The sequence below is a fragment of the Cydia strobilella genome, chromosome 26, assembly GCF_947568885.1.
Source record: "Cydia strobilella chromosome 26, ilCydStro3.1, whole genome shotgun sequence".
NCBI classification, from domain to species: domain Eukaryota; kingdom Metazoa; phylum Arthropoda; class Insecta; order Lepidoptera; family Tortricidae; genus Cydia; species Cydia strobilella.
In genome coordinates, this window is record NC_086066.1 from 5495703 (window position 1) to 5509918 (window position 14216).

Genomic DNA, 14216 nt, shown 5'->3' on the forward strand with positions numbered 1-14216 from the left:
GTTTTACACCTAATGCCTGTGCTCGCTTGGTCAACAAAATTGGTCATAACGTTATTTTTTAAATACAATATTCCATGATCAATTCGATTGATCGCAGTAAGACGTTTACATATACAGAAGCACATTAAAACATGTGTTTGCAGTTATGTTAATTATAATTACATTGGGCTAGCCGTGATTGCTTTTTTTACATAACCGGTTTTATATCGTACATGTTATGTCATTGATTTATAGTCATGTCAAGACATACATAGCTATCATGTAGTCAATTGCGTATAGAGATAACGGAAACATAGTTCACATAATGAAATTAATGAAAAAAGTTGAATTAAATAAATTAATAAACCCTTCTGCGGTTAGGCTTCGCAACCACGGGGACGTCATGGCAGAATGTTCGCGATTCCATGACGTCTCCTATACGGCAATGCCGATGTGGGTTTAGTGGGTAGGACTTCTCCCCCTTTTCTCGCTAAGAGAAAGGAATGTGAGATGGGATGCGTAAAAGCATTACTACATCGTTAAAAAAAAAGGCTTCGCAACCAAATTTTATATAGCTATGCGACACCCATGATAGAAGAATCTACTGACATCTCATATACATTGTAATCCGCCTAAGAATTGGCGATACCAGCCATTCTTAGTGTGCTCCGCGGATCCCTAGGGCTCCGCGAGGATACTTGTAACAATTAAAAAAAACCAGCTGTTCTATAGGTATATCTGGTCCACAGTGACGAACGAATTTTTTTAATTTGGAGCTCCTTCAAATATTTCGCTTTCCAAAAGGGTATCGTCACCAAAAAAGTATCAGAACCGCTGGGCCATACATACATACATTCAAAATATATAACCCCCCTACGGCAGTCGGGCAAAAAATATAGTACAGACTTCTAGCATATGCTTAGCAAATGGTCCATGATGAAATTTACTTTATATATGATAGGTACGCTTAGCTACTGCCCATGCCCGTTGTTTCGTCTGCGTGGAATGATGATGATGATTGATAATAACTATCATACGGATTCCAAACTATCTCTATACCAAATTTCATCTAAATCGGTTTAGCGGTTTGAGAGTGAAAAGATAACAGTCAGAGAGACAGTTACTTTAGAATTTATTAGTAGGGGCTACAGTAACTATATATACCTACTGCAATAATGCAAATTTGTTAAATTTGAATCCTAATGATGTTAAAAAGTTGTTTCGAGTAGTGAATTCGAGTGGTGCATTCGGGTACTTCCAAACATCGGAAAACCCCGTAACTTACTCATTATTCCATCATACCATAGCCCATTTTCGGAATTACTCGCTAAAACAGCCCAAATACCTAAATCATAAAAACAAAACTTATTTGTGTTGTATAGTCGAAAAATTTAATTTCCGACCCATTTCGTACTATTGTCACTGTGACAAAATACAAAATGGGTAGGTAGAAAATTTATTTCTTTGGCTGTATATGGGTTTCTATTTTTTTCCTGTTTTAGGGTTCTGTACCCAAAGGGTAAAAACGGGACCCTATTACTAAGACTCCGCTGTCCGTCTGTCTGTCACCAGGGTGTATCTCATGAACCGTTATAGCTAGACAGTTGAAATTTTCGCAGATGATGTATTTATGTTTTTATTTTTTTATTATTGGTTCACCAACAATTGTTTACACTTTGTTAAGTATAACTACAAACGTTTAAACTATTATCGCTTAGCGTAACAATTACTTAAAGGTAAACACCACATGCATTGAATGAAGTAAGAAGACTGCATCTACGTGACATACTTTGTCATATGTTGCCGCTATAACAACAAATACTAAAAAGTACGAAACCCTCGGTGCGCGAGTCCGACTCGCACTTGGCCGGTTTTTTTTGTTGTTAAATTCTAACCAGTTCTGCTCTCAGACATTAGCAACTGAAAATACTAAAATAGTTGTCTTTGGTACTTGAAAATATTTATTTTTAGCCACCAACGCAAAACAAACATATTTGTGGAACGCAAAACAACTACCACACGAAGAAAAGTATAAAAGCAAAAAATCAAGAATGTCCGATCATCACGGCTCGCACGTGCCTAATTAAGGTATGTGGACCTTTAGAAAATATTTATTGGGTCCCGTATAGGGACCTTTTATAGTTGTATTTTGTTACCCTGCATACCAGAGTAGTATAATTTTATATTATTTTATTTTTATTTTTATTTCATACTTAAATATACTTAAATAAGTCTTACCACGACTGCCTTATCAGTATCAAAACTTACTACATTACATTACATTTCCTGCTACCCAAAAGGTTGTCTGGAAGAGATCGCTTTTTAGCGATAAGACCGCCTGTTGTTACCTGGTACTATTTTTCTATAAAAATTTCTTTGTAGTTTTACATTCATGTAAAACTACAAAGCTTTTCATCTCGCACGTACTGCGAATACTGCGATATTAGTGCGAGCGAAATGTACTCGTATTATAGTGTGGAAAAAAATAATGGGCCGGAGGGAAAGTGCCTTAAAACCTTAAGTAAGCTCATTTTACTTAAAGGAAACATTCTTTTATTTTTTTTACAATTAAAGGTTATTTTATATTAAAGAACAAATGGAAAAATTTACGCTTCCGGCAGGACTTGAACCCCCGACCTCTGCAATCCGTGCATCGCTTTAAACCAACTGAGCTACGGAAGCTACTACTATCAGAAACGCGCAAATCTTTCCATTCCTTCCTTTATGTACACGCCTTGGCGTAGAGCGACAATATAATCCATACTTATATTATAAATGCGAAAGTGTGTCTGTCTGTCTGTTACCTCTTCACGCTTAAACCGCTGAACCGAATTAGTTAAAATTTTATACAGAGATAGTTTGAGTCCCGGGAAGGACATAGGATAGTTTTTATCCCTGAAATCATCCTTTAAGGGGGTGAAAAGGGGCGTGGAAGTTTGTATGGGTAATCGATAAAAAGCATGGATAAAAAATAAGCTACCCAAATTACTAACTCCACGCAGACGAAGTCGCGGGCCTTTTGCCCGCTTTTACTAGCTTTTCTAGTAATAAATATATTGGAAATATGTTATTGTTTACGGACCCCCAAAAACTGCGTGGTCCCAAAAAACTGGCTCTACATTCTGACATAATAGGCGGTGAGTCATCACAATAATGTGCCGAGGAGCCAAACCGCATTGCACTTGCGTGGTTCGACAGGAGCCTTTCAATCGCGATGTTATGTTAAAAAAAAGAAGTGTTTTGCAAAATCGACATGTTCTTAATCCATACTAATATTATAAATGCGAAAGTCTGTCTGTCTGTGTGTTACCTCTTCACGCTTAAACCGCTGAACCGATTTAGTTTAAATTTGGCGTAGAGATAGTTTGAGTTCCGGGGAAGAACATTACGATAGTTTTTATCCCGAAAATCATCCCTTAAGAGGGTGAAAAGCGGGGTGGAATTGAGATAATTAATGAGTTGCCTAATAATTTGTGTGCATGTTATGCTCAAATTGAATGATTGCGATAAGACTTTCTCCAGGCGCTATTCTTACTCTAGCTGGGGTTACTAAGTCCACGCAGACGAAGTCGCGGGCAAAAACTAGTAAATAATAATAAATTCACTGAAATAGCTGTCATAAATTAAAGAAAAAGTGACGAAGCCCTCCAGTGGTGAAGGCCGGGTTTGAACTGGCGTCTTTAGCAATCCGGGCTAACGCCTTAAACCCCTAGACCACCCCGCCACGGCGGAACCGGTCTCAATTTCTCGACTATACGAGTATGTTTTCCTTCATCGAAAAGCTAATGCTAAAATCTCAAATTATATTCCGTACCCAAGTTCCGAATTTCCTGCGTTATCTCAGTGACTGTGTCTCGAATATTTTGTTTTAATTGCTGAAGGTTCATATGCCTGTCATAGACACGTCCCTTTAGATAGCCCCACAGAAAAAAGTCAGGAGCTGTTAAATCAGGCCAATCAATGTCACCGATTCTCGAATTTTCCGCAATTTTCTTAGTTTCCGCAATACATGATTGGGTTGAGTAAAACGTTTTAACAATTAAAACACGTTGTTCCGTCGTAAAACGCTCCATAACAAATTTGCCGTATCTACACAAAGTAATTTTCATGCAACAACTGCATGAATCTAGTATAACTGGATCGGTCATGAGGGGTGGGGGAAAATGACCGAACGGGATAGTCTTATGTATCTTTCAGTAGGAGTAGCAGAGAAAGCGCTGTTATTGTTTGTCCTTGTCATAGTTTCACTTTTCCACCGCTGCCACAACCGAGGTTGTGGCAAACAAATAAGTACGTGACATGTCATGTTTGTTCGTTGCTTGTTTAATTATCGTTGTTTTGTATGAAATTGTGCTTTCTCTTATGAAGTATAGTGATGGTTAGCGTTTTGAATGCTTGAACTTTGATAAAATACTGGTGAATTGTTCTGTAATCGGCTGTAATAGCCGCTCTGAGCAAAAATATGAGATCATAACCTTTCACACGTAAGTACGGTATTTTACACCTTCCTCTTAACGCAATATGTGAGAATAACATCGTAAAATTACGTTACACTCAAAGCAATGTAGAATGAAACGATTTCAATAAAAATATCACAATTATTTACGCAAATGAACAAAACATCATTTGTAAAATTATCCGCCCAAATTACGTAGGTAGGTAGGAGTCTGAGGTCAGCCATTTTTAAACTTCTTCTTAATTTAGCTGCATAACAATCATGTTAGGGATACCAGATGAAAATATCATAATTTTATGGGTAATTTTGACCTCGAAGTTTTTTCGTACTTCTAATTCCAAAAAATAAATAAACAAATGTTGGGAAGATTAAATGTGGTGTACATTAATTGGTGTGATTGCGATTTGTGATTTCTTTAAATTAAAACCCATAATACATTTTATTTTACGTTTTATTTACTAAACATGTTTAGTTTTGTACCACCTGCGCGAATTATAGGAGGTATTTCATTGTTTATACGCCTAAAAAGAACGGCCCATTGACATTTTATTTAACAATTTTTTAATACCGTCAAACAAGCTAACTTTGCCTCCAGGGTAATCGCCCCAACGTGATATCAAATATTGGTGTAATTTTTACCAATATGGTATCCCCACGTTTATGACGTCATCTATGTCTATCCCTTACGGGCGCACGCGTATAGCTGGTCTATGTAATGCTAGGTCTATGAACAACTGTCATATTTACCGCCAAAACAAAATGGCGGCAAAAAAAAGTTGTATACGTCCAAGTTGGCCACCCTGTATTAATTGAAGGCATAGACGTAGTATATACAAGTAGTTATAGACGCGCCACCGAGCGACCGAGGGTAAGAGAAAGAGTATTCATATAAAATTTAGGCAGCATAGGATTTTTTCTCTTTCACTCTTATAAATTTCGGTATTTCGCCATCGCCTCCTACCTATGATGCCACCCAGTCGGTGATAAGGACAAAGCATGGCACTATTTTCTCTTTCCTCTTATAGGAATCGCAATAAGACTATCCTTCTCTATCAAAGAGTGTCAGGCCCTTGATTGAAGGTGTAAACGGCTTGTCTAATTGCATGAATTGAACGAAACAAAAACAAGACCTTGACGCCTTTTACTGGACGGAAACGGAGCGCGCGATGCGTAAGAATTTCCGGGATTGGATTGAGCGGGATTGACCGTTTATTTTGGAGGGTTAAGATTTTTTTTTAAATATGCTAAAAATGTTATAAGTACAAGCTTTTATTGCCACCTGTACTTATTTTAAAAGTCTAACTAACTAATCCAAACGGGTGTACATTTCGTTGTATGCTCAAGTTGCTCAACTCGTTCGTCTTTTCCTGTAGACATCTCAAAATTAAAACACTGATTTAAACTTTCACGATTTTTACTCATTATTATTCACACATCGGGAACACGAAAACACACACACACACACACGTCGGAACACATCGGGGAAACGAAACGTACCAATGCGGAGCGAGTTAAGGAGCATATCGCAGCTGTCAAGAATCGTCAGGTCTGCCGTTGCTGAGTATCTACTAGAGTTAGGGCCAAACCACTGGATTGAGCTTCACAACCCTAGAATACTTTCTACAGATCGTGGGTTTTATAGTAGAAAATTCCGTGAAGCGATTGAAATCAAAAAACAGAAATTTCAATCGAGACGAAGGTTTTAAGATCTCATCCACATGGAACCCAGTCATTAGTAAGTGTAAGCGAAAACAAATATCGAAAGTTGAAAAATCGAATATTGTGAGTGTTGTGTGTCGACCCGGTGACATCCCTAGTGCGCAAAACGTTCAAGTTAATAAACAAGACCAAGTGCGGGTAGTTCGAAAAACTCGCGCGCCTAGAAGATGTTGATGTCAACTTTAGCCAGTCTTCTCCGAGGCCACGGGGACAACGCCGTCCTCGAAACGTCGGAGGTAAATTTAAAACTTATTTTACGCGATTAAGTCCCGTCGTTGTGAATAATAATCTCAAAATTAAAATAATTTAAATAGATTTTTTATGCTGCACCTTTATAAGCGGTTTTTTTTAACTTGGTACTCAGATAAGAAAACGTGATATCGATATATACAATGTGGAAAAAAATTATAAGCCCTGGAGGGAAACTGCCTTAAAACCTTAAGTTAGCTCATTTTACTTAAAGGAAACATTCTTTTATTTTTAAAAAGAAACAAAATTTGGGAAATGTTGGAAAATTTCTGGTAAATTTCATAAGAAAAAAAAGGAAGGTGGAAAGTGGAAAAATAATATTTCATTAAGGTTTTGAATACAATATTACCCAAAAATTAAGTTTTGAACCCCTCTCCTGGCAGTCATTTCGCTTATTCATACTCAAACAGACAGGTGTCGATATTCGTCTTAAAATATCCCAGGAATTCCGAATGGGCCCTCATTATGCGGGTCCTTTTTTAGGGGTACCGGTTTTGTATTGATCGTAATGGCATTTAGGATGACGACCTCTTTTTATAGTGTTAATAGACCTTAAACTTTTAGAATAATTTAGCGCTAGTTAAGCGAATCAGTCACTTCAATGATTTTATATAACTATTTAGATTATAGGTACACATACGTAAAGAGCACAAAAAATACTTTCATATTTATTTCATACTAGCGACCCGCCCCGGCTTCGCACGGGTAGTTCAACTAATTTTCACATAACCTTTACAAATTATACATATAAACCTTCCTCTTGAATCACTCTATCTATTAAAAAAAACCGCATCAAAATCTGTTGCGTAGTTTTAAAGATCTAAGCATACAAAGGGAGACAGACAGCAGGAAGCGACTTTATTTTATACTATGTAGTGATAGTGATATACGAATGAATCTGATTTTGGAGTATTCAACGAACTCGGAATTTTCTCAGGATTTGCAGATTTGAACCTTCCTCTTGAATCACTCTATCTATTAAAAAAACCGCATCAAAATCTGTTGCGTAGTTTTAAAGATCTAAGCATACATAGGGACAGACAGACAGCAGGAAGCGACTTTATTTTATACTATGTAGTGATAGTGATATACGAATGAATCTGATTTTGGAGTATTCAACGAACTCGGAATTTTCTCAGGATTTGCAGATTTGAACCTTCCTCTTGAATCACTCTATCTATTAAAAAAACCGCATCAAAATCCGTTGCGTAGTTTTAAAGATCTAAGCATACAAAGGGAGACAGACAGCAGGAAGCGACTTTATTTTATACTATGTAGTGATAGTGATATACGAATGAATCTGATTTTGGAGTATTCCACGAACTCGAATTTTCTCAGGATTTGCAGGTATAAGAGTTTCCTTTTCTGTGACAAATGGTCAAAAATATGCACAGAAAAATAATCATCTGCTTTAAACATATACAATTTAAGCCCTTCAATTTTGGGAAGCCTAACCTCAAAACATCTCAAAAGAGAAGTAAAATAATTGAAGTTCAATTCAATTACGTTAACGGTGACTTTCCCTTTATTAAACTAGTTTACGAATTGCATAAACATAAAATTTTTACTACAAGCACTCATCACAATAACTATTTATTTTTTATTACACGCGTAATCTCATATCATAACAGTAGCCATAATATGATTGGCCAAGTGTGAGTTTAAAACATACGCAGAGGATACCGTAGTGTTTGTATACCATTTATCAAGGAATTGGCGCATTTGCCGCTGTTGCAACAACGCTGTAATAGTATTTACAATGCATGTGCTCGAAAAGTGCGTTTTCTACGGAGCCATATCATGCGAAAAGTACTACTTTTCCGCACTAGTGCTTTTTGTTTTCAATTTTTTTTTACAGTTCATATAGTGCTACTTTCTAGCACTAGTGCGGAAAAGAGCACTTTTCCGCACTAGTGCTTTTTGTTTTCAATTTTTTAATAATTAAACTTATTTGCCATGATATGTTTTTTTATTTACTCGCACAATGCATAGTAAAACATTGTATGATACACGTGCGGAAAGATGATTTCCGCACTTGTTGCATAAATAGCTATTACAGTATTACAGTACATAATATATGGTGCTACTTTCCCGCATTAGTGCGGGAATGGGCAATTTCCGTGCCTATGTCGAAAGTTAAAGGGCCATATGTACTGTAAAACGTTGTACGATATACGTGCGAATAGGTGTCGATTTAAAACACCCTTCGGTCGTGTTTTAATTTATCGCCAGTCGCGTATTTTCCTGCTTTCCGCACTTGTATCCTAAATAACTATGCTGCCTGCTGCAGTCGCAATCCATTCACACTACGCTCGTCCGTAAATTCTTGTTTACCGCCCTTAATAAACAATGTACTATTTTGACACCGGACTCCCCCTACTGCACTCGACAACGTGTACACACAAATGATTGTTTACAAACGACGTATGTCTGTCCGTAGTCCGTTATCCGATAGTAAGCTCCGACGATCCCGGAACTACGTACGCAGCATACTCGATCGCGTCCTTGGCGCGTAGCGCATCTGAATGCGTACGCGCATTTTTGATGACGTTCCAGGGCCCAGACGGAGATGGCGGGACTACTTAGATACCTTTATCAGTAACTGGCCGGAAAAAGCACAACAACGGGAGTTATGGTGATCAATGCCCAGCACAGCGCCACTATAACGGGCTAAATAAATCCTTTGCTTGCGGTTTCGACCGCAGCAGCTGACAGGCTATCTAGCAAGTCATCTGACAAGTTCTTAATAATAAAATAAATAAACATGAAGGGAAATCTTCCACTGTCACTTAAGCGAAAACTCGTTGACATGTGTATACTGTCTGTCCTAACCTACGGTGCACAAACTTGGTCACACAGACAATCAGAAGTCCAAACTGAAGGTTTGCCAACGTGCTATGGAGCGCAGCATTTTAGGTGGAAAGACCGATCGCGTCCGGAACACCACGCTTCGCTCTAAAACTCGCATTGCTGACGTTGGCGAAAAAACCGCCAGGCTCAAATGGGACTGGGCCGGCCATGTCTATCGTATGCATCCGGATAGGTGGGCTAACGTAGCCGCCAAGTGGATACCGACGAAGAAACGTGGGCGGGGCAGGCCCAGGCGGAGATGGCGGGACGACTTTGACACCTTCCTTAACAACTGGCCGGAAGAAAAGCTAAATCGGGAGTTATGGCGAACCAGGGGAGAGGCCCATGCCCAGCAGTGGGACACTCAAGTAGGCTTAAAAAAATATGGGACTATTATGGGAGTTTCACATGTAAATTGTATTATTATTGGTGCAATAAAGAATATATTTACTTACTTATGGGACAATCTTACACAAGTGACCTAGGCCCACCGGTAAGCTCAATAAGGCTAAGATAAGATACTGGGCTGTTCTGGCTGTGCTTATTCATCAGCCTATACTATTAAAAGCTCGAATTCCTCACACAAACTGACACACACTTTATATATTCGCGCTTTTGTATTATTTTAATATATAAATGAACACAGCGCAGCGTCTTTCCGCACAGACTATAATAGTAGATTGTATGACTAGGGAATAAAACAATCCATTTTAGGCGAGGTGTGCATATAGCTACCCGAGCCGGAACGGCGAGGGTCGATAGGCACAGCGACGTTAAAATGGGTTTTATTACCGAGTTAAACACTCTACTTTTCACTTTGAATGAAAAAGATAACAGGTAGGTACTTATTTTATATTTTATGAAATATTAAAAGTACAATTAGTACAATGTTTTCCCGGGTAGATTAATTGTATTCTGTCAATTGGGGAGGCGAAAGAGGTATTCCGGGCAGATTTATTGAATTCTGATTCGATTCGGGAGTAAATGTAGGCAAAATCAAAAATATGTATACATATTTTTCCTAGGGACAAATACGATTTTTGCCCCGCTTTGCAGGTCTAATATAAAGCACTTTTAGAGCATGAGAAGTGAAAATAGTAGATTGTGTTACAAGGGAGCAAAATGACATATTTACGGCGAGGGCGTACATTGAATCCTAAACGAAGCGAAGGATTCTATAATTGAATCCCGAGAGTAACGAGGGATTCTAAAGTAGAATCCTGAGCGTAGTGAGGGATTCAAGTGTGTTACGCCCAAGATGGAAATAATTTTGCTACCATGTGACACATACTACTTTTCACATCACCTATGAAGTAATTATGATGTTTGAAAATATTATTTAAGCTAAAAAAATAATGAGCAAAATTTTTTTTATATAGTGTCCTAGAACAGAAAAGTGTTACTTTGATCCCTCCTAGCAGGGAAGAAAAGTGCCACTTTGATCCCTCCTACCAGGGAAGAAAAACCCCTTTTTCGAATTGGTGATGTGAAAAGTATTTAGCTGTAAGATTAGGTTTAGTATTAATATTGTTCGCCGCGTCGCGGTTAATTGTGATGATTCTGCCATTATATGCTGTCAAAAAATTGCCATCGATCTTATTTTGGAATCTTTCCGACGACACATGAGTATGTCCAGCACGCTCTAAGTAGTTTTTAAATGTAAATGTTTACTGTTTACACATTTTATATTTTAGTCACGCGTTTAGGATGAATGGTGGGAACCATTTTAAATTGTTCTGATTAGTACGTGAACGTAAACATACTGTGTTTACGTGCTTTGACATTCAAATTTAAACTTTAACTTGTTCTACATTAGGTTTGAATTTAAATCTTGTCAATGTATTAAAATTTTTGGTCCTCATGGAATTTGGCGTTTAAATTTGATATTTAATTCATTATACATTAGGTCTAAATTCTTTTTTTCTTTGATGTTTGAAGCTAAAACAGCAACGTGTATTATGTTAATTATGTTATTTTAGATCCATATTCTAAGAAGCAAACTCTTTGTTTTTTCTTTTCGACAAGATTATCTAGAGAATGTATTTTTTTTCCGAGCGTCGTGTAACCGGATGTTTTTGCGTATTCTGCTATAATACCTATTGTACATACATTTTTTTTTCTAACACTAAGGGGATCCAAGGCCCCAATAACCTTCGATCAGTTCGATCTGAATCCCTTAGTCTTCTAATGGTTTTGTAGCTTATCATATTAACATCAACGGCTTTAAGCAATATCTCATAATATTTCAAAGTTCATTGTTTTCGAGATATTTGCATCAGTTGAACAATTTTAGACCAAAAAACTGGTTTTCTGACCATAACTTTTGTGTTAATTAGTTTAAAATTAAAACCTAAGACAAATTTTAGAGACGTCAAACACGAACCCAAATATGTAGATTTCATATATGTAAGATTTTATACAGCAATCGAGATACGAAAAAAGTGTTATTTTAGACAATGTTTAAAAAAAATCATAAATAATTAAGTATTCATTTCTTTCAAACACCGGTAGACAAAAATGAAGATAAAAGATTGAAGAAACGATAGCCGTTTGTCTTACAATTCTATATTTAGTGCAAAAGTAGGAGCAAAGACCTATGTAAATACTAAATCCGTATAAGATGAATAAAGTTTAAGGAAAAAACGTACCTCGGAAATCAAGAAAATTTGATTCTCGCACAGATAGCGCTACCACCAATAGGTACCAACCTTTGGCCTATTCACTCCTAGATGTGTTGGCGGTTTCGTTTGTTATTTAACAATTTTAACACATATCAGTGAAAGAACATGGGTCAAAGTCATATAAAATAACTTAATACAAATAAAAAAAAAAACATTTATCCATAAATACATTTTTGAAATTTTTATTTTTAGTTTTAATCGATAGATGGCAGTAAATTTACTGACTAGAAAATTTACTATGACAGTACCCCTCTATCCTATATATTCTCTTTGATTTTATCTACAATTCTACACACATATTAAACCTTCTATGATGCGTTCTAAAACCGCGAATTACGAGCATTACGATCCGGCAGACCTCGTCGGCGATGGCGGGATAACTTGAACTCCTTTTTGAGTGACTGGCCAGATGTAGCTCAAAATCGGGAGGAGTGGAAGAAGGGGGGGGGGAGGCCTTTGCCCAGCAGTGGGACACAATAGGCTCGTAATAATAAGATAAAGTGTTTTGTTAGAGCAAATTTCTCATATCGATCACATCAATATCGATTTAATAATTAGATTCAAATTTCAAACATGTCTGAAAAACAAAGCAATTTGATTTGACCTCTATTCTATCAGTCGAGATGACGTGTTATTCTAAATGAAGTGTCAATTGCACACAATTTAATCAAATATCGCATGTTATTTGATATCTCACGATATGGCAGTTGGGCCCGACTCTATCGGCGTTCTCAATCAAAAGGTACCACTTTGTCGCTTACCATAAAGACGATATTTGCTTGTACCTTTATACAAATAACCTGTCAGAGCATCCTTATGGCAAGCGACAATGTGGTGCCTTTTGATTGAGAACGTCACCTATAGTGCGAAATAAAATAGTATAAATTAAATTAAATGGACTGGGACCAACCTCGAAATCGCGAAAAAAAGTTTTGGCTGTTTCATACATTTTGGCTGGTCCATTTTCTATGGGAGGGTTAAATTTTTTCGCGATATTGTGGTTGGTCCCATAGTAAAAGTTGCTCAATATAATCCCAAAACCTCCCTGGCAACGGGAATGCACTTATTTTTTAGCCAACCTGTATATATCCATACTAATATTATAAATGCGAAAGTCTGTCTGTCTGTGTGTTACCTCTTCACGCTTAAACCGCTGAACCGATTTAGATGAAATTTGGTATACAGATAGTTTAAGTCCCGAGGAAGGACATAGGATACTTTTTATCCCAGAACTCACCCCTCAAGGGGGTGAAAAGGGGGGTGGAAATTTGTATGGGAATCAATAACCGCTGAACCGATTTAGATAAAACTTATTATGGGGATAGTTTGAGCTGTGGGAAAGGATATAAAATAACTTTTATCCCCGAAATCATCCCTTAAGGTTGTAAACAAATGGGGTGGAAATGTATAGTGTGGACCAATTTGGGGGTGAAAAAAGGATGGATTAAAAAGCAGATTTGTTTAAGAATTAAGGTATCCAAATTACTAATTCCACGCAGACGAAGTCGCGGGCAAAAGCTAGTATGTATACCTATATAATCTCGATCAAACTCCATACAACATGTCAACCGTTTTCCAATTGAACAAATGGAACTAGAAAACATTGAAAACCGTACGCAATCGTGTCGTAACCGGGCAAATAGCAAATTAATTTAGAATATAAACGCTTATGTATATTTAATGAAAGCACGTTTTTGTCCAATGTGTAAATATGGTGGGTCAAGGTGCTTATTGACACATGGTCAAAAGCGGTGGCTAAACGTAGTATAATGCAATAGTTATTTACGATACAAGTGCGGAAAAGAGGAAATTCGAAACGAGTGGCGATAAATTAAAACACGACCGCAGGAAGTGTTATAAATCGACACGAGTTGCGGATTACCTATTCGCACGTGTATCGTACAACGTTTTACAGTACATATGGCCCTTTAAACTTTCGACATATGCACGAAAAGTGCTATTTGACGCACTAGTGCGAAAAAGTAGCACCATATGTACTGTAATGTATTTTTCACTTCTCATGCTCGTAAAGTTCGACTTTAAGTCGTGCGTAGACGACATAAAGTTGCTTATTATGTTCTAGAGCATGAAGTAAGAACATCTATTACGACCCTTATTGACTTAGCTGTAAAGTCCAAAATATGCCGTACAAACTGCCAGCCCTGCCGGGGCGCGCCCGACCGGTGTGCCCCGCGCCCCCGACAACCGAGTACTTACTTTAGTCTTGAATAAATACGGTAAAATAACCTAAAATATTGGATATTTTTGTATATTTTACTCAC

The 14216-nt window shown here is 37.4% G+C and overlaps 2 protein-coding genes across 4 annotated transcripts in view; one reads left to right on the forward strand and one right to left on the reverse strand.

The window, feature by feature from the left end:
• Window positions 1–14216, forward strand: part of LOC134753247 (uncharacterized) — a 112265-nt gene that overhangs the window by 38517 nt on the left and 59532 nt on the right. The window lies entirely within an intron of this gene.
• LOC134753253 (uncharacterized) overlaps window positions 1–14216 on the reverse strand; it is a 54273-nt gene that overhangs the window by 34330 nt on the left and 5727 nt on the right. The gene's annotated exons all lie outside the window — the stretch shown is intronic.